This window comes from Jaculus jaculus, chromosome 7 (genome assembly GCF_020740685.1).
Source record: "Jaculus jaculus isolate mJacJac1 chromosome 7, mJacJac1.mat.Y.cur, whole genome shotgun sequence".
Classification (NCBI taxonomy): Eukaryota; Metazoa; Chordata; class Mammalia; order Rodentia; family Dipodidae; genus Jaculus; species Jaculus jaculus.
In genome coordinates, this window is record NC_059108.1 from 88,020,790 (window position 1) to 88,046,665 (window position 25,876).

The following is a 25,876-nucleotide window of genomic DNA, read 5'->3' on the forward strand; positions in this document are numbered from 1 at the left end:
GTTTTTTGTTGTTGTTGTTGTTGTTGTTGTTTTGTTTTTGTTTTTTTTTTACACAAAGACATTATTTAAGTCCTTTATTAATAGGTGCTTGCAGTTTGTGGACTTTTTTTTTTTTTTTGAAAATGAAGTTGTAAACTTTTTATTACAAATTAAAAATGAAGTTCTTAAAAATCTCAACTTGACCAGATATGAAACAATTTAAAAATCTTTAAAGGTATATTGAGAAAAACCAGGCTTAAAAAAAAAAAACAAAACACGTTTGTCATTACCAAAAAGAGACATCTTTAGGTAAAAATAATAAAAACCCCATGCTTCATAGTCAATGGAGATAGTTCTAGTTTATCTGGTCAATGGGCAAAAAGCAAGCACTTAAGGTCTTCAGCTACAATCTTTTGTTCATTTCTTATTGCTGGAATTTCATATTCATTTCTTCTTGTTGGGTGACTAAACCGGATGATGATAAAGATGGTAAGCCGGCATTGACTCAGCCCCGCCCTGCTCAGCCTCCGGAGCGGATGAATTTTCAGCTGGTGGATCGGCTGCTTTTGTCTCTTTGCCGTCTTGTGGTTTAGGGTTCTCTGGGCGTCTGCATCGGTAATTGAAGTTGCGGCGGTACCGACGTTGAGGTGGCTGCTGACCTTGGGTGTCATCTCCTTGATTTTCCTTGTCCTCTTCATTGTCATCCTCTCTGGGTTGTCTTTGGCGAGGAGGACCCATGCAGAATCATGGTCTATAACCCTGATACATATTCTGTCTCACTGGTCTACCTTGCTCTCCTGCATCACTTCTCCCTGCACAGGAGGTTGTAATACTGTACTCGTCACCCATAGGGCCTCCTCATGTAGTAAGGTGGGAGCCTTCGCCTGCGGTAGGGCCGGCGTCGTGGGGCCTGTCCTTCAGGAGCGCTCCCCATCCTTCATTCTTTTCCCCACTCTCACGATTCTGGTAATTCTGCTGGTGATTGCGTGGAGGACCCTACAACGTGGATACTCTATAATGGTTACGGTCTGCTGCACGTTTACTGCCGTGACCTGGACCTCCACCAGGGCCTGCAGCATTGCCGCCTCCGCACCTTTTCTCCTTCCACAACATGAGTCTCTCCATCCCCTGCACTGCGAAGGTGCTTCCCGGGGTTATTCTTCTTTATGGCAGTCTGGTGTAGGAATACATCTTCCTTGGTGTCATTCCTGTGGATGAAACCATATCCATTCCTTACATTGAACCATTTTACTGTTCCCAAAACCTTCTTTGTGATGACCTTCTTGTCCCCACCGGCAGGCGCCGCGGATGTGAGGCCGAGGCCGCCGCTCCGTGCGCCGCTGCCCGTGGTGCCTTGGTGGCTTGGCGGCTTGGCGCTGAGGGCCGGGCGGCGGGCGGCTGGGTCTCGGCCTCGCTGCTCAGGTCGTGGTGACGGTGACTGCTGCCGGCTGCGGCAGCTGCGGCTCCTCCGGGGTGTGATGGTAACCAGGCCGGCGGCGGCGGTGGGGCTGCTCAGGGCTCTCTGGGGTCCGCTCTCCGCTCCCGCTACCGATCAAACTCCACAGCCTTAGTTTTGTTCTGTTTTTCACTTTTTATTTTATTTATTTTCTATATATTATAATAGGTTATACTTTTCTATCCCCTCACTCTTGCTCCAGTTACCCAGGGGGCCCTCCTCAGTGAAGTTATGGTATTCAGTGTGGGGTCATGGATGCCTCAGTTAGTCCCTGTGGGGTAGTGAGGGAGACTGTGCCTCAGGATACTCCTACCCACTCTGTGGATCTTACAATTTTTCTACCCCCTCTTCGACAATATTCCTTGAGCCATGGAAGACCTATAAGAAGTCTAATTTAGTATTGAGTTCTCTGTAGCCTCTGTATTGCTGCTTTGATGGGTTTTTATTGATCACTGTATCTGTCACCATCATCCTGGAACTGGTTGTCAGGTTAGCAGTAAGAGCAGTATTCATGTCACCATTCTCTGTAATTTCTCTTGAACCCTGGAGGATGTGGTAGAGGTGGTCCATCTCCTGGTGACATTAGACTGTCTTATTGTGTTATCAGTGGATCTTGTTTCTCTTCCATTTTCTCTGCCATCTGTCAAGTACCGCAGAGTCTCCAACTAAGAATGAGAGCAGCTTGAGTTAAAGGAGGTATGCAAAGTTATGTGACAGATATTTCTTCTTTGGTGTGTAAGCCCATTCTCCTCCTCCAGATAGCAGTGGGTCTTCTTTCTGAAGTCTGAGATTCCTGACGATGGGATTCTGGCTTGGTTTAGTACTAGATATGAGTTCTATCCCATTGAGCAGGTCTCATGTCTAATCAGAAAGCAGTTGGTTACCCACAGAAGCTGCATGCTAGTACTGCATAAGTGTGTACTTCTTTTCTGGCCAGTTAATTTTGTAGTCTGCAGGGTTAGCTACTTATCCTTGCTGTTGGTGGCCATTGTCCTCCAGTGGCTCCCATGGGGCTTTCCAGCACTGCACGGGCTAGCCAGGAGGAAGCTAGTTTCCATTTTAGTTCCAGCATGGCAGTCTGATGTTCTGTGACAGCAGCCTGTGGCATCTTCAGCAATCTTTTAGCTCTAGCAGGTAATCAGGTATTTTGGCAATGGCCTACATTGCTCTGGGGACCTCATAGGTCTTCCTGGCCAACAACTGGCTGTGGGGGTTAACCCACTTCTGGACCTGGGATTTAGTGGCCAGAGTCCATACAACCTTAGTTTTTAAGGGTCAGACATCCTGGTACGGTTGAGCTGGTTTGCCCCAAGTTAAGGCTTCTCACAAAGCTGCTATCAAGTGGCAGTTAGGCCTGCAACCACTGCAGTGCTGCACTGTAGGTGGATCCACTTTGAAACTGGCTTTTCCAGCTTGTTACTAAGCCTCAAGCTCGCTCTGGCTATTGGTAAGAGACATCATTCTGGGCCGTGTGGTTCTTTCCATAGAGTAATTCACAATAAGTAGCTACACTTCTTTGGAGCAAATCAATCTTTTAGTATTCTATCTCAGTAGTAGTGATTTTGTCCTATTGCCATGTTGCAATCAAAACCAGGATCTTTCACACAAATGCTATATCATTGAGTGAAATCCCCTGTTCTGTACGAAGTCCTATTCTATTTACCAGAAGTAAGTCACTTGGTCCATGTTACACTCAATGGGGAAGTATTCCACAGAGGTTAAATGCCTGGAGGTGAAGATAATTGGAAATTCCAGTACAGCCTTGTTATTCAGTGCCCAAAAGGAGCACAGTCGGTGATGTGATATCTGTGTCCCTCTGGAGTGGCTTTTGGCTCATGTCTTTGAAATATCTGTAAATACTCATAATTTCTAGAAGCAACGATCTTACTAGAGAAGTCCCACCTGGTGTGCTCACACCAGTATATCACATACATGCATTTTATCTACAACTATCAGGGAAAGTTGAGATATGTTATAGAAAGAGAGCCCACAACACACATGCAGCTTATTTTCACATTCTTCTGTCCCCTGGGTTTGAAGTTTGATTCTGTCTATGTGATTCTGGGCAAGAAGCTTCTCTCATATTCTACATCTTCACACAAACTGAGGAGAAGACCTAGTATAGTGTCTGGCACATTTTATAGTCTATGGAAATCTGGGCATTGATCATTATTGCTGTTATTCTATTCTTCTTCTTCTTTTTTTTTTTCCGGAGGTTGAGTCTCACTCTAGTCCAGGCTGACCTGGAACTCACTATGTGGTCTCAGGGTGGCCTCAAACTCATGGCGATCCACCTAAGTCTGCCTCCCAAGTGCTGGGATTAAAGGCATGCGCCACCACACCCAGCACTATTCTTCTTTTAATTGAATATATTTCCTTTTAAAGCATCTACTCTTTAAGAGCTAGATTGTATCCTGTTTCCTCATAGAATTCTTAAAACCTGGTTAATGTTAAAATTAATTTCTTAATGATGTCAATGTGTATAGATTTTATACACACACGCACACACACACACACACACACACATGTGTATATAGTTTTCTGAGACCTGTTACTTACAGTTGGTTTCCATCAACATAAGATTTCTTCAAATTAAAGCTGGATTATCAAAGAATATTTCAGGAACTAAAACATTTGAGAATGGAAAAGGTAAAATTATTCATGCCCATTTTATCTCTTTAACTCTTGACTTTTTATTTTTTTGTTTTTGTTTGTTTAGTTGTTTGAGAGAAGACCTCATTCTATAACACTAGATGGCCTAGCACTCACCTGGTAGAACAGGCTGGCTTCAAACTTGCAACCATCTTCCTGCCTCTGTCTGAGTGCTGGGCTTTGCAGGCACGTGACACCATGCCTAGCTGTTTTGTTGTTTATTGTTTTGTTTTTGAGACAAGGTCTCACTTATGTAGCCTAGACTAGCCTCAAGCTAGGGATTCTCCTGCCTCAGCATCCCATGTACATGGGATTAGAACTCTTACCCACATTTTGAGTGGGTGTTTTGTGGATATGAATAACCAGGGTTTGCTTGGGCTATGTGGTCCATAAAGCCCAAACACTGAAGGGGATATGTTCACAGATTTTCTAACTGAAATTGGACATCCTAGCTACTTTAGTGGAAAGGGGTCCAGAGACACTTTGCTCACATATTTTGGAGTTCCTCAGAGTGTCTCTTACTACTTGTTCAAAGCAGTATTAGTCATATGCCACAATGTGTGGACATATGATGTACAGAATAATTGTTGGCTTGGAAAAGGGACTTAAGAGGACAAAGCCACTGTTTCCCCCCCCCCTCTTTCCTAACTTCTTTCCCCTGAGAAGCTTCAGAATTTTGACCCACTTCACATCCGCCTCTGGTTTTGAAATCTGCAGACTGATGGCTTGTTTGCTTGTTAGCATGAAAGGCTTGTTCTGGGTCTGTGCTTGCTTGTTAGTAAAGAACCAACAAGCATTGCACTCCAAAGGTAATCACAGAATGAAATCACTTCCAGATGCCAAACCCCACTCCTGATGGCAAAAGCAGACTTTACAGTTGCAGCGGACCAGGTATTCAATGGCTTTCACCCAGTCCTGTTAGTGGTCTGAACACACCCATGTGTTCTTGTCCTCTTCTCCTTCTTCCTCGTTTCTCTTCCTCTACCATTTCTTAGCTTGCTTAGCTTGAATCAATTTCAGGGGTGGGGAGGCAAAATCAAAGCTGCATATAACCTCAATTTTCCTGCAAGTTCCTGACCTTCTGTTAGATTGGCATCTATTCTATGATGAGAGCTCACTGATAGGTCTGCAGCCACCAAAGATAGAAGTAACTCTTTCTTCCAGATCCACAGTCATGAACTCTCATAAAGCCTGTCCAAAAAAATGCATATGTGAAGAACACTGTTCTCTGGACAGCTGGCAAAGTTGTGGTTAGAAGGATTATCGTATCAACAGAGCTGAAACCAAGGATCACAGTTCATATTCAGATCAGACTAGGCATGGAAAAAGGATTGGCTGAACATAGCAGAACCCACACTGGGCAGAATATTTGGGATCCACATGACAGAGGAGATGGTTTTCCATTGTCCATGTGCTGGTATGTATCAGTGTTTGCCACAGGAAGTTTTGTAAAAGGAGGAATGAATGAAGGCAAAGAAATAAGGAGAAAGTAAGGCTTAAAGAAGGAAAGGCACAGTACTAGAAAACAATCTAGTTATTTAATCATAGTGCCAAGATCTGATAAAGAATAGAATCAGGAAGACTTTCAACAGAAGAATTCATGATAGGCACATTGATTTTTCTCCCCTCCAAAAGTGAGCTCCATGAAATCTAATTTTATTTCCCATCTCAGCTTAACTCCAGGAAGTACTTGAGTGGCAGAATCTTTTCCTTCATCACTAATGAGTCCCCTTCACCAAAGCTCCTGTGGTCATTTGTGAGGACAAGAATCAGTGTGATCTGACCACAGGTAAGTAGATAAAGCACAATGAAACATTTGTGTTCAGTCACTGGAAAAGCATTTAAAAATCTCTTTTTTAGGCCTTATGTGAAGTTAGTATACTTATCAAATTATTACTTCCCTTGTGGATAATTCATTATACTTTAAACACAACATAAATTTATTCCAAGAACTCCATAAAACTTAAGATAATAGCACATTGAAAATATCTGCCCACCACCCATAAAAGAATGTGCATAATAAAAGTGCTTCCACCTGCCAATCCTCCCTCCTGTAGAAACCTTCCAATTGTTTCAAGGTAACTTTTCAAAGGTACAGTGGGGATAGATACCCCAAACTGTCAACTGTATTAAAGATTTAGCTGAAGAAGTTAATATATCCAACTCCTTTTGAATGAATTTCTTTAAACTTAGTACAGAAAATAATTTTGATTGCTGGTTAACAGTTTTTTAATCATACGGAAAAATAAAAGGGATATGCATTATGTATATGTATATATCCATAAGCCCAAAGTGATGTCATATGTAAATGGTCATACTTTTAATATCCTGTTAACATCTAAGCAGCTGCTACTGTTCTAGGCACTCAGTTAGGCTGAACAGTTTTCTATTTTCTTTTAAAATATTTATTTAGTTAAGAGAGGGGAAAAAAGAGTTTGGGCAGGCCACAGCCTCTTGCCACTGCAAACTCCAGATGCATGATCCACCTTGTACATCTAGCTTTACATGAGGGTACTGTGGAATCAAACCTGGGCCAGTAAGTTTTGCAGGCAAGCACCTTTAACTGCTGAGCCATCTCCCCAACTCTGTTTTATATTTTCTTTTAGAAATGTTTTAAAATATATAAATTAATTTATATATGCTTTTCAAACAGTTACTCATAAATAGCAAAAGTCTCTAATTCATTCACTTCTTGGTTCCTGTGAAAAGCAAGAGACATCCAAAAACAGACCAGTCAAATGCCCAGCCAGTCATCAGTATGTGTTTAGGCTTTAACCACATCTGAGGACAGGAATAGATTAATTAAGGAGAAAACTCTAAAATGACAGGAAAGTGCTTGGAGTAATAAAAATGAGAAGAAAGTATGATATATGAACATGTTCACAAGATGTCATGGCCATCCAGTTGAACAGGAACATCCTTAGGGAAGCAAGAAAGATGGGATGAAGCAGGAGACAAAAGGAGTGTAAACTAGTTGTGTGGTAGAAACCATGAGAAATTAGTCAGAAAATTTAAGGTCAAGTTATTTTTTTTCTTAGTAGTCATGTGACTTGAGCCTAGTTTCTTCATCTATAAAACAGAGACAATCAGTCTAAACTTGAATGGTTACTGAAGAGACCAAATGATCTAAGAGGCTTTGCAAGTTGTAAAGTATCATGCACATCTGCCCCAACAGAGTGGGTGAAATTGCATAAAGAGTTAGACAGCTGATGAAATGAAGGAAAACACCCTGAGACCCAGTCTCACTTTTATTTATGCCTAACACATGCTTGAGTAATGATTTCCATCTTGTTTCCTTGTCTGTTAAGTGGGGATTATAGTGTTTGTCTTATGTGCTTGTTGCATGATCAAATGAGAAGCTATGCACAAGAGATTTGTAAAGTGTGAGGTGCTATTCAAACATAAGGCTTTGCCACACTTTGGTGAAATATAACACATGTTCATTTATTTGCTCATTCATTCAACAAATATTCTTTCAGCTTTAAACTATGCCAGGCTCTGCCCAGCACTAGGAATATTGCTCTAAGACAGACCCAAACTCATTTCTATGGAGTGTACAATAAACTTTACTTACAAATTATTTACAAAATAAAGTGGGCAAACACATCTGTTGACATGACATTCCACCATAATTATTCTTTGACATATTAAGAAAGGTAAGAAAGTTTAGTATAAAGAAAGCGGATAACAATTAGAGATTTGCTTTAGATCATAGCATATCACTCTAACTTTTTTTTTTTTTCTTTTTCATCTGTTAGGCTGTGCTAGTACAGGTTCTCCATGCTTCAAGGAGTACATACTTCTATTCGAAATCTGGGAGATTAGAAAGACTGCTATGAAATAGGGTACTGGACAACTGATCTTCTATTTTAAATAAGTCAATGGCTTAAAGAAGAAAGGGAACAATGAGTATTAAGACTGTTCAGACATGTCTTTTTTGGATTAAACAGTTTCTAACAAATACTTTAAATCATCATAGGAATTCAAATATTTCCTGAATTTTGGGTGATATCAAGGAATTTTTTAAAATTTTTATTAGCATTTTCCATGGTTATAAAAAGAGATATCAAGGAAATTTTGTTAGGTATCCTAATAGAAATATCATTTATAGGAAATAGTTCATATTTCTTATCATAAGAATGATAAAAAATATCTGATGCTGCTATAAAATAAAGTATTAAGGTTAATGTTAAGTTATATAACAAAAGAACAAATGTGAAGTCTTCAACAAAAGCATGCATTATATATAGATATATCTCAGAGTTTTATCTTTTATCTTTTTTTTTTTTTTCCCAAGGTAGGGTCTCATTCTAGCTCAGGCTGACCTGAAATTCACTCTGTAGTGTCAGGGCGGCCTCAGACTCATGGCAGTCCTCCTACCTCCATCTCCCGAGTACTGCGATTAAAGTCATGTGCCACCACGCACAGATCTCTCAGAGTCTTATCTTAAATAAAGCATTACTTAATTTTTCTTTCCTCTGATATGTAATATAAGCTGTAAACTTCTTTGAGTGGGAAACATCTTTCCTAATTACACGAATTCAATTTAGAGTGAAGAGGTAGCATAGGAACATAGAATATCAAAAAGGAACTTTCACACATATTTATTTATAATAAATTATGTTAAATTTATGTATGCTGTGGTTGAACTAGGTGACCAAGGAGACTTGAGTGCTAATGGCCTTGCATCTGCCTTTTGTGTGGTTTCAAGGTTGAGGTAGATGTAGGATAGGTGGAAGGGAATGTATAAAGTAAGTTTTAAACTGTCCATGAATGAATCAACTGATATCTTCAGGTCTCAATCAATAAGAAAAATTTAGCTCTCTGAATAATGGAAGATTATTTTTATCCTGCTAATATCCATTGTTTAAACCCGACACAATATTATCTGGTTACATTTATTACATTAGTCACATAAGCTTCTTACTACTGCACTTATGGCTTCTTGAAGGATGTTCTCCTTTTCTGTCTATGGGTGAAGCACCATGAACATAGAATTAATGACATGAGTTCAAAACCAATGCCAACAATGCAAACCTGATCTTTTGTGTTTTATGAAAAAGCAAAGCTCCTTTTAAAATGTCTCAAGTCTTCTGTTTTCTAAGGTCCTGGAAATCTGGATATCTAAATGGTGAGTATAATAGGAACATCCTAGATGCCGTCAGAGCCCCATAAATATCTCCTCAGCAGAGCGGAGCATCTCCCCCTGGACTTGAAGAGTTTTCTTTGAAGTCACAAGGCAGAAGTTTTGTACACGTGGAGGAGGTATGCAACTTATTATTATCATTATTTTCCATTGCTTTGGAGCCATTTAAGTAATACTAGACTTATCACATTTTCTTACAGAAAATTTTAGTTTCATCTAGTGTTTCTTCTGAAGCCTGACTCAATTAACTGGTCTGTCTTTGTAGTTGATCTGCCACAGTAGTTCTCATATTTTCCTGCCAAGAAGTCCTTTCAGAATCTGATTAAATGGGTAATATGACATTTATAGTTTTAGGGATTAGAACACCTGGAAGAGGGCCCAGAACATCCCCAATCTCTTGGGGAGCCTCTAGTACAAAGCAGACTCGCCTTGTTGGATAGCTCCAGCTTAGCGCTGGCCTTTTGCTGCTGTCCTTACTTGAGGACTACCTCAGCGTGAGCAGACCCCATAGGTTACCTGGCTTGGTGTTACATCATAGTAAGGGCCAAATAAATATTTCATGTTCTTGATTTACTCATGTTGAGGTACTTATACATGTTTTACATTGTATTGCATGATGGGGAGAACTAGCTGAAAACCTCCATTTCTCTTTAAATTATACCCTTGCTTTCTGTGTGCACACACTGGAGCCATCATTTATTTTAAAAAGCATGCACTTGATCACAAACATGCACACACTTTACTCACTTTAGAATTACAGGGAAAACTATGCTTACTGCAAAAACATAGTAACACAAGAATTTTTCTACTGCCTGATAAAACCAGTGTTAATATTTGGCCACAAAATCAATCTCTCTCTCTGTCTCTCTCTTTCTCTGTATGCGTGTTGTACTTTTCATTTAACAACATCTTGCATTGTATTTGAAATGATTTTTAAAAGATTAGTTTTCAAATGATTATAGCAATGAAAAACAAGATTGAACATCATCAGTATGTCAGAAACCAATTGAAAATGTATCTGGCAAATGGGAAAGTTACAACACATATGGCAGAAGCCCCAACTCCATAGGTAAAAACTGACCTTTGCAAGGGATTCCTCAGAGAAGGATAGCTCTGAATTTTCAGGTTAGCCAGGGATAAAGAGCTGTATTCAAGACAGCAGAAATGGATGAGACATTCCCTCTAGTTATAAATAGAATAACTGGTGAGGTAATTTCTGTCTTCCAAAAGACATTGTCAATATATCTGAGACAGCTACTGGTGAGAGATTTGAAAGCCAAGAAAAGTAAGGCCAAGTTTAAGATAAATCTGAGCAATCTCAACAACTCAGGTGGGGAAAGGCAGAGCTGCCCAGGAGAGACAGACCCTGAAGATCTCCACTTCAGGAGGAAGCCCACATTTGTGGAAGTTATTGTGGGGGCAGCAGACTCACAGCCACACCATGAAACTCTGGAAGGCAATGGGCAGTGACCTCAAGGTTGTGAGGGAAACTCTTTTTGTGAGCCTGGATTTCTTTATCTAGCCAGACTTCAGTCAAGTATGAGGGCTAAAGGAATCACTTGAAAATGCATAACAATTCAGTAAGTTACACATGCAGTAAGACTATATTATGCATGCCAACAAAATCCAGAAATGAACCAAGAAAGGGGAGAATGTGGATGCAAGAAGATTCAGCTTCTTTTTTTGACCAAAGAGATCTATAAAAATGCAAAGAAAATTAAAGACATTTCAATAGCTTATGCTACCTGGACCATTCTTGTTTCAATGACATGTTCAGCACTGAGGACGATGTTTCTTTCAAATCAGGTTCAAACATACTATTTATTTTTACAGATATTTATATTTGTATAACAATAATTTTAAGGTTTCACATTGGCTCTTAATTATTACAATCAGCTTGTAAGTAGGTGATAGAAGACCAAAGTATGATTTAATAGTTCCTACTATATAAGTACTAGTGTATTAAAATAGGAATTAAGCAGGACAGATGAGAAACAACTTAGGTTCAAAATTCCTCACATTTTGTACTTTCAGGCAAAAGTTTGAAAAATATAAAAATAGAATATGCATATTTTTTAATGATAATAACTGTTATAAAAGAATTGAAGGGCTGGAGACATGGCTTAGTAGCAGTCAAGCACTTGCCTGTGAAACCTAAGGACCCCAGTTTGAGGCTCGATTCCCCAGGACCCATTTTAGCCAGATGCACAAGGGGCCGCACATGTCTGGAGTTCATTTGCAGTGGCTGGAGACCCTAGCATGCCCATTCTCTCTCTCTATCTGCCCCTTTCTCTCTCAGTCTGTTGCTCTCAAATAAATAAGCAAATAAAAACAAACAATTATTTTTAAGAATTGGAAGCAGAAGTTACTAGCAGCATATGAAGGAAGAAATATTGGGGAAAAGGAAAACTGTTTACATATCTCCCAATAGCATAGTTTTAAAACAATGTGCAAGTACTACCTTTATAGTTATACATCTTGAACCTGAATGTTAACAGCCTGTGGCTATAACTGAGATCATGTTTATACTTATGCCCATACTAAAATGGCTGTTAGTCTTCATGCAAGAACTTAGCTTCCATGTACTTACTCTCAGTGATTTCTTGGGAATCTCCAAAAGATCCCTGTTTCATGACCATAACAGTATCTTTCAACTCCTAGCCACCATGGTCTTTTCATTATCTCCTGTTTTGTGCCAGAAGATGCACTCTTCATTGAAAAAATTATTTATTGCTGTGGGGGTGGACAGCACATGCCATAGTGTTCACCTTGTGAACATTAGAAGACAACGGTGAGGTGTCTGTGTTCCAGGGTCTCTTGCTACTGACAGCATTATCTGGTCAATGAACTTCAGATTCCTCCAGTTCTGCCTCCCATTGTCTTTGATGGATTCACCGGGGTCACAGATGCATGAACCAGTATCTGGCCTCTTTGGTGCTGGGGAATTGAACCAAGGCCAGAAGGCTTTGCGATCAAGTGCTTTTGACTGCTGAGTCATCTCTCTAGTCACAGAAGATGCACTCTTGCACATTTTTAATAGCAGTCCTTATTTCTTGATCTCCATGTCTCAGATGTGACTTGCCTCCTACTCCAGACCTTCAAATCAAAGTCAAATTTAAGTTTGGATGTGATATAAGAGGGAGAGAAATGGGTTAAACCAACACCTACAGAAAACAGCCACATGCCCACTAAAGGTGTTACAGTCTTCAGGACCACATGCTTAGTCTCTTCAATAAGTCTGTGGTAGTCTGTACTAGGTTTGAATTAAGACATCAGAGACACACCCAGATGTTAGGGGTTCCCTACGTTAGATCCTATAAAGACTTAATTTGAATTAATCTACTTGTCTCATGGGATAAAACTTGAAGGCATGTTAACATTTAAAAAAATGTTGAGCTGGGCGTGGTGGCACACGCCTTTAATCCCAGCACTCAGGAGGCAGAGGTAGGAGGATCACCGTGAGTTCAAGGCCACCCTGAGACTACAGAGTTAATTCCAGGACAGCCTGGACCAGAGTAAGACCTTACCTCAAAAAACCAAAAAAAAGAAAAAAAAAAAAAAAGGTTGAGATTGTTGCCTGAAAAGCAACTTCAGTGTGATCTCATTTAGCAAGCAAGCAAACACACAGAAGAAGGATCTGGAAGGACACGGATTACTATGTGCTAGTGTTTATATTGTTAGTAGGAACATGATCATGTTTTAGTCTTTAAAATATATTTGTCCTTATCTTCTAGCTTGCCACCATGTATACTGCTTGTGTAATAGTAAAAGTCTATAAAATTCCGCTTAGAAGTTTACTTTGTGAACCTATTCTCTGTTTCCTTTACTTTGATCTTAAATTCCTTCCTCCCCTGTCAATATCTAACCCACAGTGAAAAACACAGTGTCCTCCAATAAATTTCTTTTTCACTAGCATTTTATTTACAGAAATACGAATGCTATATAGATAATGGACCTGGTTAATTAAGGTTAGTGAGGTACACAATTGGGAGTTCCAAATATAGCTCTTCTAGGTAGACTCAAATATCATGTATATACCTTGTGTTTTTAATTCTTGAGACTCATTATGGAAGATGCATAGATCTCTGAGGTCAAGACAGCACGTTCACTTCTTGGGTTATAACAATGTATCCAAATTAAGATGGAGTTTGACATCTTGTGTGCTATTGTTGTTTAAATAGCTGATTGAAACCTTAAGGCAACCTCTGTTATAGAAAATAATATTGATTAAGAAAAGGATGTGAATTCAGCAAAAGACTTCTATGACCTCACAATGTGAACTGCACATGGGCCCCACACTTGACTCTGACCCCTCAGTATTTACAACAGAGATGTGAAAAATATGTTCATTCTTTTTTTTTTTAAAGACTAGGTTTATTTATTTATTTATTTTATTTACTTATTTATTTATGTATTTATTTGAGAGCGACAGACAGAGAGAAAGAGGCAGATAGAGAGATAGAATGGGCAAGCCAGGGCTTCCAGCCATGGCAAACAAACTCCAGATGCATACGCCCCCTTGTGCATCTGACTAACGTGGGTCCTGGGGAATCAAGACTCGAACTGGGATCCTTAGGCTTCACAGGCAAGCGATTAACGGCTAAGCCATCTCTCCAGCCCAATAAAGCATTCTTGAAACAGCTCTTTCTCAGGTATTCACAAAAAAATGCAAAAACATGGTATATGTATGACTTTTTGAAACCAGTGAGAGTTCTGCATGGGATGAAAACTGGGAAAAAAGCAACCAAAATAACCTGTACCATTGCTCTGTTTGCTTCTCTGGAAGTTGTATAAGCAAAATCATGCACTTGTAAGCTGAAACATAGCTGGGACACATGTGAGATGGCAAGAGAGAAAGGAGAGGAGGGAGGAGAAAGGGAGAACCAGAAGAGGATTCAGAATTTCAAGAAAATTATGCCAGGTGAAGATTGGCACTCTAGATGAGAAAGTGATAGAGAAAATTCAGGTCTTCCACATCCTCACAACTGGAGAAGCTGCAGCACCATTGCTCTCCTCTGTAATTGGTTCCGATGAATGAAAACCTTGACAAAGTAAACTCCCAGATTCCCATGTAGCACCATGTAGCTGTGCCAGTCAGGTCCCTCCTTAGCCATTCCTTTGCAACTAGGTGCAAGAAAGATGCCAAGACAGCTCATTATGCATGGATAGTAATTGGCAGCATCTCCATCTTTACTTCCATTCTCAGCTTAAGTAGTCAAGTCTTGGAATTTTATAAAATAGGAAAATCTCTCACTGCTAATCTTCTGTCTTCCTCATCTTTCTCATGAGATAATCTCAAGGCACGCAAGCTCTAAGAGCCCTCATGGGTCAGTTGTTATAAACTCCAAATTTTGCGGAGAGGGAAAATAGCTTCCCAAAGTAATCAGTGACAAAATCCAGACTTAAGTTGGCTCTTTCCAGAGTATTTACAATGCATCACACATACTTAGTGATCACTTAGAGACAGGATATATTACAATAGTATGCTTGGGTTAGTCCCTTTCCCAGTAAAGCAAAATTAAGCAAACATGAACAAAAGTCCTAAGAATATGCATACATCTAAAATGACTCTTCCCTTAAAATAATCCATAAAACTCTGCCACAGCAATTTATAATATTAAATACTTAAACATATGAGCATCCTTCATCATGCAGAGACCCTTGATTTCAGGCTATCAGAATTAATCATATCTTCCTATATACTCTCTCATAAGCATCTGGTTTATTGTTTATTTTTATGATGTTTTCATTACTGTCTTAAAGGTTTGCATTTCTCATTGCTTATATGCAAGTAGTAGTTTGGATGGCTGTTTCTTCCTATTCATTGTAAATTGTGTTCATCTTTTGTACCTGACACAGAGAGGAATGAGTATATGGATTAAATCAATGAGTTAACAATAATTCATTGTTTGAATTGTCTTTCCCTTCCAAGAAGATAACCTATTGCACTGACCAAGGAATTCATTACTCGGAATTTAGCAACCCCAGTTTTAAACCACATATCACTTTTTGATTTTTCTTTTTGTGTTTACTTTACAGGGTCTCACTCTGCAGTCTAGTCTGGCCTGCAACTGATGGCAATCTTCCTGCCTCAAGCTCCCAGTTGCTAAAATTATAATCATGAGCCACTTACATCTGGCTTTAAATGCTTCTAAAATATCTATTTGAGAGTTAGTAGGGGTGTTTTTAACTACTTTCATAAATTGCATAATTAATTTAATAATTACATTAACTGATATGGAGTTCTTTTCTATCCTGTAAACTGTAAAATGCTTTGATGAACACTTGCTAATTGTGCGGATGAGTGAGTTTATTGTAATACGTTCCTGCACGCACATATCATGCACCACTTTCTTCTACCTTCTCCTTTCTCCTCCCTCCACTAGATCCCTTTCCCAGTCCTGGTGGTCCATCTTTTACTTTCACATAATCTTCTTTTTTTCTAGATTCTGTATATGAGAAAAAATATACAACACTTTCTGCATCACACTTACTTCATTCAGTAAGACTTCCTTCAGTTTCATCTATTCTTTTGGCAAATGACAGATTTTATTCTTCTTTGTGGTTGAATAGTACTATATTGTGCATATATACTATATTGTCTTTACACATTTGTGTGTTGATGTGCACCTAAGCTGATCTCATGTCTTGGTAACTGTAAATAAAAGTGCTGAAATAAACAGGAGGAGGAAGGTATATCTTTTATTTGCTGGCTTCATTTCCTTAAGATATATTCCTAGGGATGTAGATAGCTGAATAATAGAATAGGTATAATTTTAGATTTTTGAAGAGCCTGCATAATGTTTTCCATAGTTACTAGACTAATTTACATTTCTGCCATGGTATAAACATTACTGTTCCTCCACATTACCATCAGCCTTTGTCATTATTTTTTAAATATTGGCCATTCTGACAGTAGATAAAATATCAATGCAGATTTAACATACACATCCTGATGGCTAACCATATTGAGCATATTTTGTATGTTTATTAAAGAGTTATGACCCCTCTATTGAGAGGTGTCTATTCAGATCATTTGACCAATTTTTATTGTATTATTTATTTTTGTTAAGTTTTTGTGTTCTTTATATATTCCAGATATCAATTTTTGCATTTTCTTTTTTAATTTTTTATTGACAACTTCCATAATTGTAAGTAATATCTCATGGTCATTCCCTCCCTTCCCCCAGTTTCCCCTTTGAAATTCCACTCTCCATCATATCCCCTACCCCCTCAATCAGTCTCTCTTTTATTTTGATGTCATGATCTTTTCCTCCTATTATGATGATCTTGTGTAGGTAGTATCAGGTACTGTGAGGTCATGGATATACAGGCCATTTTGTGTCTGGAGGAGCATTTTGTAAGGAGTCCTACCCTTCCTTTGGTTCTTACATTCTTTCCACCACCTCTTCCGCAATGGACCCTGTGCCTCGGAAGGTGTGATAGAGATATTTCAGTACTGAGCACTCCTCTGTCACTTCTCAGCACCATGGTGCCTTCTGAGTCATCCCAAGGTCACTGCCACTAGATATCAATTTTCTATTAGAAAACAGTTGGAAAATGTTTTCTCCCATTCTGCAGATTGTTGTTTTATTCTGTGAAGGATTATTTCCTTAGCTGTACCTTTTTTCAGTTTAATGTACTTGGGCTGGAGAGATGGCTTAGCGGTTAAGATGCTTGCCTGTGAAGCCTAAGAACTCATGTTCAACTCTCCAGATCCCAAGTAAGCCAGACACATAGGGTGATGCAAGTGCACTTGGTCACAAATGTGCACAAGATGGTGCATACAACTGGAGTTTGATTACAGTGGCTTTGGGCCCTGGCACACCAATTCTCTCTCTCTCTCATAGAAAAATAGTTTTAAAAAATTAAATTTGTTATATTCCTATTTATTAAATCTTGTGTTTGTTCCTTGAGGTATTAGAGTGCTACCCAGGAAATTCTTACCTGTATCAATTTTTGTCCAAATTACATGAATTCAGCTTTTGTTTTGCCTCTGTCCAGCAAAGACCAGTTGCTGACTCCAAAAGCTAAGGTGTCATGTAAGTCAATAGAGAATGAGTGATCAATTGTGAGTGATACAAATGAGGCAGAAACGACATTTCTTAAGCATGACTTAAAATAATTTCCACTTTCATCTCTCCTGGAGTTCACCAGATTCCATGCTTAGGTGTTGGGCCTTGAGGTCTGTGTTGAAATATGCTTGATCAATGTTCACAACTGGCTGAGACACAAAGGAGGCTGCCTTTTGTGGTATAAATACATCAACACAGCAATATCAAAGCTAGCAGTGTGATGTCATTCATCATGGACCTGGAAAGAAATGCATGGCGACACATCATTAAAGTTATAGTACTTCTATCACAAATGCATGAGACATAAATCACTTTAAAAACAATAGAAGATTTACTTTTGCATTAGAAATAGTTTATTTAATTATAAATTTACATAGCTGTTAATGATAACTAAATTTAAGACATGGCTCAACAAATTCTCAAAAATTAACCACTGATTTTTCCAAGATACCATACAACTGAGTCTTCAATCAATGGACTAATGTGTATATCATGTGAACATGGACAAGCTATTTGGCATCTCTTGCTTCTGTTTCATCATGTATAAAGTTGAACTAATAATAATACTTCAGAAGATGGTTGTGAGGATTAAATGCTTACAGTGCTTAGAATGTGTCTGGTATAAAGTAAGCAGTACTAACTAGAGCTAACTTTTTTTTTAAGTATTTTTATTTATTTATTTGAGAGCGACAGACAGAGAGAGAAAGAGGGAGATAGAGAGAATGGGTGCTCCAGGGCCTCCAGCCACTGCAAATGAACTCCAGACGCATGTGCCCCTTGTGAATCTGGCTAACGTGGGTCCTGGGGAATCGAGCCTCGAACCAGGGTTCTTAGGCTTCACAGGCAAGTGCTTAACCGCTAAGCCATCTCTCCAGCCCTAGAGCTAACTTTTATTATTAACAAGCTGTTAAGTATGATCTTCAGGACTGAAAGACAATTTGGTTTCTCTAAGGCTTTTTCAACTTTATCATAATGACCCACACATATCTATTAATGAAACAGATAAAGTAACTAACCTGGATATTACTTAATCATGTCTAACACTTTATATGAAGTATTACAGAATATAATTTCCCAAGACAACAGGACCACTTAAATTAGTTTAAATAAAATATGAAATTTACTACATAAGCTGTCATTTTTTCTTTATTAGTTACGTTAATACTCAGTGTGTAAACAGCACATGTTGGTACCATCATTAGCCGTCTCCCTGTCCTACCCCTCCAAAGAGACCCTGTTTGTTGGGAGTTGTGGGTCATTGTGGAGGTAGTCATCAGTTATGGGGAAGAGGCAATGTATCTGTGTATAATGTCCCAACTTGTGGCTCTTCTAACGATCTTTCTGCCACCTCTTCCATGAATTTCCCTGAGCCATGTCGGGCTTCTTTTAGGTCTACTTCAGTGATGAAGTCTTGAGAGACTCTGTTTCTCTGGATATCTGGTTTGGTAGGAGTTGAGTGTTCTCTGTGTCTATCTCCTTCAGTCTTCTGCTGGTACCAGGTTCACCAAGAAATCAGCACTCTTGCTTATTTCCCCAATTACTCTATAGTTTCAGCTTGGGCCCTGGTGAGGTGCAATGGGATGATTCTTTCCTCAGGATCTGCATCCATCTGAAAAGAGAAGCAGATTCTCCAATGGAAAGTGAAGTCAGCACCAGATAAACAGGACAACTTTTTATAATAAATTTCAATTAGAAGAATAATGGCAAAAAAATTAAGTTGCACTTCTTTAATCTCAATCCAACCATGATGCTAGCATTAGTCAAGAATGAAAAATAAGGTAGTATGTCCTGGCAAAGTAGATGCTCTGGACTGTAAATCCACTAGATAATACCTGTGTGATCTCAAGAAAGTGTGTCTTTCTTGTTGAAACCAAGATAATTACTCTCAACACATAGATGAAAATTTTGTGCTGCATGATGGGAGGAAAGGAAAACAACGTATTTTCTCCTAAACAAACTGGGGAAAATGTCTTTCTTCTCTCTCCTGTCACATCTAATGGCAATGTCCAAACAACGTAATGGCAATGATTCACAGAAAGAGGATGTTACTGCCTCAGGAAAAAGACACAGGAAGAATTGATGTCTAGTACCTTTCTTGGTAGTGGTGTAATGGAAAAACTGAGTGGATAATATAAAGACAAGTGTTTGGCATCCCTTGGTAATGGGGTGACATTCCTCATTTCCCATCTATCGTCCCAAGCTCTAAGAACTGGCAAGCTTCCAATATCTTCTAACCAACTGTAGCATGGCTAGTTTCAGAAAGGGGCTACCTGCAAAATCTCTGAAAAATAACAGGTAGAGAGAAAGTAGTAAGGTCTGAAAAGTGAACAATCAACAGTTGGAGGCTTGATAAGAGCTGAAAGCCATTCTACACAGGTGTTGCAGTCAGGTTCGCATTGCTGGCAGAAATCACCTTGCTGGGCTCTTCCCCGGTGGGTAGGTAGTACTGAGAGACCAGGCCCGCTGGTGCCTCCCAACGGGTTGAGGAAGAAGAGATGAACGTCGGACGACCCAGAACCTCTCCTAGTCACTGGAGAAAAACCACACTGAGTCGGGAGTCTTGTCAAAGCAGGAACTCGCTTTATTGGGATTGATTAAAACTACGGGGGCTTTTAAAGTTGGACATTTTACATTATGTATGGCTATCAGTTTATGGGGGCCAGGGGCAGAATGTGGTGGTTTGATTCAGGTGTCCCCCCATAAACTTAGGTGGTCTGAATGCTAGGTTCCCAGCTGATGGAAATTTAAGAATTAATGCCTCCTGGAGGCAGTGTATTGTTGGGGGTGGGCTTATGGGTATTACAGCCAGTGTCTCCTTGCCAGTGTTTGGCACACTCTCCTATGTTTTCCACCTTATGTTAGTGAGGAGGTGATGTCTGCCATCTGCTCATGCAATCATATTTCCTGCTATTGTAGAGCTTCCTCTGTAAGCCAAAATAAACCTTTTTTTCCCCCCACAACTTGCTCTTGGTCAGGTGATGTTGGGCCTTGAGAGGCCTGGGCATGAGGCCTACTGAAACTTCCTGAGCCTACCTAAAGTTTGGCGACCTGTCTCTGGCCAGCTAGGACTCAGCATTAATTCCCAAATCTCCATCAGCTGGGAACCTAGCATTCAGAACACCTAAGTTTATGGGGGACACCTGAATCAAGCCATCACATAAGGTTTAATATTATATTCCAATTTTGATAAGAAATGTAGCCATTATGTCTGTGGTAAAAATAGACTACTGGTTTAGCAACTTAGCTCTGAATCCCTCCAACTACTCAGAGATAGGGTCTATGTTTCCATAATCAAGGTTAATCACTAACTTTATTTTATTTTATTTTTAGAGAGAGAGCAAAGAAAGAGAGATAGAGAATTTGTGTGCCAGGACCTCAGCCACTGCAATCAAACTCCAGACACTTGTGCCACCTAGTGGGCATGTGCAACCTTGCACTTGCCTCACCAATGTGCATCTGGCTGATGTGGATCTGGAGAGTAGAACATGGGTCCTTAGGCTTCACAGACAAGCTCCTTAACTGCTAAGCCACTTCTGCATCCCAATTGCTTACTTTTTTTATACACGGAAGTTGTCCCTTTCAAAAGTCTTGAGACTCACCCAAGTAGAAAAATGCAAAGCCAAACCTAGGCAGCCTTTATCTAAATGTACTAGATCTTCCTCGGACCACAGCTTAAGAATTCTGAATTTCAGATATGATCAAAAAGACATGCTCTGGCCCTCCCTGGGTTCCTCTTACTCCCAAGAAAAGCTTACATTTTGGAATGTCCTCCAATTGTCATATATTTAGAATTACACCAAGGATCATTAAGGCCCATTTACCCCATTAGCTAAGAATGTTTGGTGGAATAAGTTTAAAGACATTAAAAGTTCTTCACTGCCATCATGGTGGTGTGCCCCTCTAATCCTAGCACTGGGGATGCAGAGGTAGAAGGATCGCTGAGACCACACAGTGAATTCTAGGTCAGCCTGGACTATAGTGAGACACTATCTTGAAAAACAAAACAAAACAAAAAAGTTCCTTGTCAAACAGATGAGCGATAGTTGAAATTAAGAACAATCGTATGTCCATAATTAATAGATTATAATTATTAGATTAGAGTAATAGGTTAATTGGCTCCATTGTCATCCAACTTTATACTTTTGCCATTTTCAGATACATCCTTCTGAGTCACATAATAACTTTTTCCTACATTAGAATTTTATTGACTGCCCTCTCTGAGTAAACATGACAGATGTTGGCCCTTGCACTCATGGAACTTAAAGCCCAAAAGGGTAGGATAGTTAAGCTTATTGTAAAGAATTTTGCCCCATCCATCTCTAGGTTATAAACTGAAAGAACCTTGCTGAGCTCCTCTGATGTCCAATATCATAGCTACACGCAGCCCCCATGAGAAGAGCTATGTCAGACTTGGTTTAGCATCCCTCCCTTTGCATGTGACTTTCCTTTGTACATATACTCCCACTGTGAACCTCTCAATGTGTACAGGCAAAATTGAGGCATGTTCCCATTGTGGTGGATAAGAATAATCACCCTTATGTAGGACACTGCCTTTCCATTAACATAAGCTAGGATGTTAATGTATTCTAGCCTTGTGTTGATCTTGCATCAACTGCAAGCCTTACTTTTACCAATCCTCTCATTCCTGGAAGTATTTTCATGCATTGGTGCAATTGTTTTGTGTGAGGGTATAGAACTTTCATTTACTGGCATGTTGTGGTTTTCTTCATTGTTAACTATTCTGGCCTATTAAGATATTGCTGTACACTAATTATATCCTTTCTTCAAGTTTCATTGTGCATTCATGCATTATTTTATTAACAATGTGAGAACATGATGACAGTTTTCATCAGGCACCCTTTGGTGCTCTTCTGCACTGTATAGTAGTTTGTGTCTAAACCCAGTATAATATTACCTTATGATAGTGTATATTTATATGCCCCTCCTCTCACTCAACTTTGAACTTCCTAAGGGCAATGGCTGGTTTGCCTATTTTTGTCTGCTATTAAGACCAGATGACACATTGACTATACTTAAAAGGAAAGAGAGACTTTAATGATAAGTGAATAAGCCTTCCAGTCTATTATGTTACCCAGGCTACATTAGTTCCAAGGTTACCATACACAGACTTTTTCAAATGTTGCATTAAAATAAAAGTGTGCAGCTATAGCAACTCTACTCCCTCCCATCTTAGGTAAAAGTAATTTTTTTTTCTATATTCATAGTCTTTATGTACAGACTATTGAAATTTACCAAGATTAACAGAAGAAATATGTGTACATATATTCAACTAAACTGCAAAAAGTGCAAATATAATATGTAAACATTCTCTCATTCTCGCAGGCTTATCAAAGAAGGAAATTAAATTTATTGACCTTGTAAGAGCTTGTGGTTTGTGGCTTCCATTTAGGGGAAGGAAGTAAGGCCTCTAAAATAGTGGCAGGGAAAGGTTAAAGGCATAGAGCCTGGAGCCAAGTCCAGGGTAGCCTTCAACTTTCTGTGGGAAGGCTCTGAGAGAAAGCCAATGGCTGTAATCCCTGGCCTTCCTTCCTGACTGGTCTTTGGGGGTTCTCTGCATTCTGTTTTGAAAGGTCCAAATGATATCTCCTACAGATCTTTGGGCAAGCTTGTGAAACCTCTTCAGTTGTTCATTAAAAATCTGCACCATGTAAATGAAGGCATTGTCCTTAGGAAATAGTGAGAGGGAAGCAGACATACAAGAGGAGCAGCAAATTGGAGCAGCAAATTTTCCCTCTTGATGTGCGCCACCTGGTGCAGGGTTTACTCAGTTACAATAGGGTATCATTCACAACACCCCCGCCTGCCACTGTTTATAGGCATCTCTTTTTCTTTTATTTATTTGCAAGGAGAGAGAGAGAGAGAGAGAATGGGAACACCAGGGCCTTTTGCACCTGCAAATGAACTCCAGATGCTTGTGCGATTTTGTACAGCTGGGTTTATGTGGGTCCTGGGGAATCAAACCCAGGACATCAGACTTTGCAAGCAAGTGCCTTTAACTGCTGAGCCATCTTCAGGTTGGCATCTCTTTTCCTATGGGTAGAAATCTTACAGCCTTTTGCTATCATGTTACCAAAGAAAAGGAAAAGCTAGATGAAAAAAACAAAATATAAAAAAACAAAACAAAACCGATAGTTCTCATTACCTGAGTTCAAGAGTTTGAGAGCTAGGTTTTGGCTTGGCTGGAGAATCAACTTTCCTGAGGCCTCAGTCTCATTCTCCTTGACTTGCAAAGAGGCCACTTGAGTTTGAAGACACTTGAGAATGTTTTTGCCTGGAAGTAACATCTAGCCCTTAAGAGAACCCCAAGATGAGGGCAATATCTCATCAGCCAAGTGGTCCAACTTGTTTTTGAGGTCATACTTTTCTTCTTTGTCACTGTATCCCCAGCACTGAACCCCAGTACCTGAAACATTTGAAGTCTTAAAAAATATATATTGAATATACCAGTGCATCACTCTAAGGCTAATAAAAACAGGTATTTATGATCGCCTCCTGAGCTTTTAAAAAGGCAGTGTTAGTTACTCATCTGTTAATTTAACAAATACCTAGATAGTCAACTCATAAAGTTGTATTTTTTCTAATGGCTTTGGTACTTCCAGTCCATGATCCATTTATCCTGTTGTTTTGGACACACCATGGTGGAGCAAAGCTGGAACAGAAGGAAGAAGGAGAGAGGGGGCTAACAAAGAGGAAGGGAGGGAGGAAGAAACCAGGCTTTCACAATCCCTCTCAAGGGCATCCTCCAATAACAGAAAACTCCTCAGTAGCCCCACCTTTTAAGGTTTCTACTACGTTTCATAGCTCCAAGCTGGGGACCAAGCCTCCAACATAGGGGCCCTTCACAGACTTTTAAGATTATAGGAGATAGTGATGCATCTGAAAGCCATGGCAGAATCAATACAAGAATGTAGCCCAGAGCCATTTGTTAGACAAACCGACAAGAGGAACTAGCTCCTGCATTCCAAGGTTGAGGCTTTTCTCTTCACCGTCACCTTTAGCCATTTCTTTAAAGCAGATTTATGGTGGGTAGACATTACCTCTGCTGTTGTTCCACTCAGGTGAACAGAGGTAACAAAGAAGCCTGAGTTCTCAAAATGGGGCCACAGAGAAAGGACCACAGAAGTGGGGTGTCTGTGAGCCAGGATTAGAATGTAATTAGCAGCAGGAACCTAACTCTGAAAACTGTTCCTTCTGTATTTGTGAGGAAGATGGGGATTTTGTTCCTATCTTCTGAATCAATTTCTTCTTCTTTTTTTCCCTTTTCTTCTTCTTCTTCTTTTTTTTTTTTTTTTTTTTTTTTTTTTTTTTTTTTTTGAGGTAGGGTCTCACTCTAGCCCAGACTGACACTGACGTGGTTGCACTATGTAGTCTCAGGGTGGCCTCGAACTCACAGCAATCTTTCTACCTCTGCCTCCCAAACGCTGGGATTAAAGGCATGAGCCACCATGCCCAGCCCTGAATCAACTTCTTTTAAAAAAACATTTTACTTATTTATTACAGAGAGAATATGAATATGTGAATGAATAAGAATGGGTGTGCCAGGACTTCTTGCCACTGCAAGCGAAGTCCAGATACATAATCCACTTTGTGCATCTGGCTTTAGGTGGGTGCAGGGGAATGGAGCCTTATGAGCAGGCTTTGCAAACAATCGCCTGAGCCATCTCTCTAGCCCTCAGTCAACTTCTGGTTTCAGACGTTACTCTAAAAAAAAAAAAAAGTATCTCTTAGCATAATTGCACGGGAAAACTTTCTCCCCTCAGTGGGGAGGAGGAAGAAGCGACTGTCAACAGTCACTTGCCCCTACTCCTGAAGAGTGCCTTGGGAGTCGCCTTTCCTGAAGGGAAGAGATTCCGAGATTCCCACAACCTTCCCTTGGTAGATGAGCCCAGGTCATGCCATCCCAGTAGGCCGCGCCCTGGTGCTCTGTGCCCACGCCATGGGGCCAGAGTGCTGGGGTGCGCGGGCGCAGCTCACCCTAGGAGTGGGACCATCCCCTCAGCATGCAGTGTTGGCTTAGTAAATTCACCCTGGCAGCTCTGAGGTCGCTTCCGAGAGCTGCGAAAGGAATTCGCCATCCACTGGGGAACTAGGTAGGACTTCTTGGAGGAAGCGGTGAGCTGGCCATCTCCTGAGCCGCATGTCGGGCGAGGTTTCCTCGGGAGAGGGCGCCACAGCCCGCTTCGTGGGTAAGCCGCGGGTCGCGACGCGGGGCGGGCGGCCATCTGTCTGGGGTCGTCCTCGCACCCGCCTCTTGCGCCCGCATCGGCGCGCCCTTCACCCAAACCCACCCTGCAGTACTCTCCCGGGCGCACCCTTTGTTTGGGCTATGGCCGACCTGGGTAACACCGTGGGAAGAAGGTTCAGGGTAAGGACTGGGGTGGGGTGCCACTGGAAAGAGGTGAGCAGGGGAAAAGACAGGCCCTCCCCCGCCCGCTTTCTGAAGTAGGGTCTCACTGTAGTCCAGGCTGACCTGGTATTCACTATGGAGTCTCAGGGTGGCCTCGAACTCAAGATGATCCTCCTACCTCTGCCTCCCAAGTGCTGGGA

The 25,876-nt window shown here is 40.3% G+C and overlaps 1 pseudogene; it reads right to left on the bottom strand.

Annotated features, from left to right (window-relative positions):
• Window positions 1-444: 444 nt before the first annotated feature.
• LOC101614532 lies at window positions 445-25,551 on the bottom strand (annotated as a pseudogene).
• Between the last annotated feature and the right edge of the window lie 325 nt (window positions 25,552-25,876).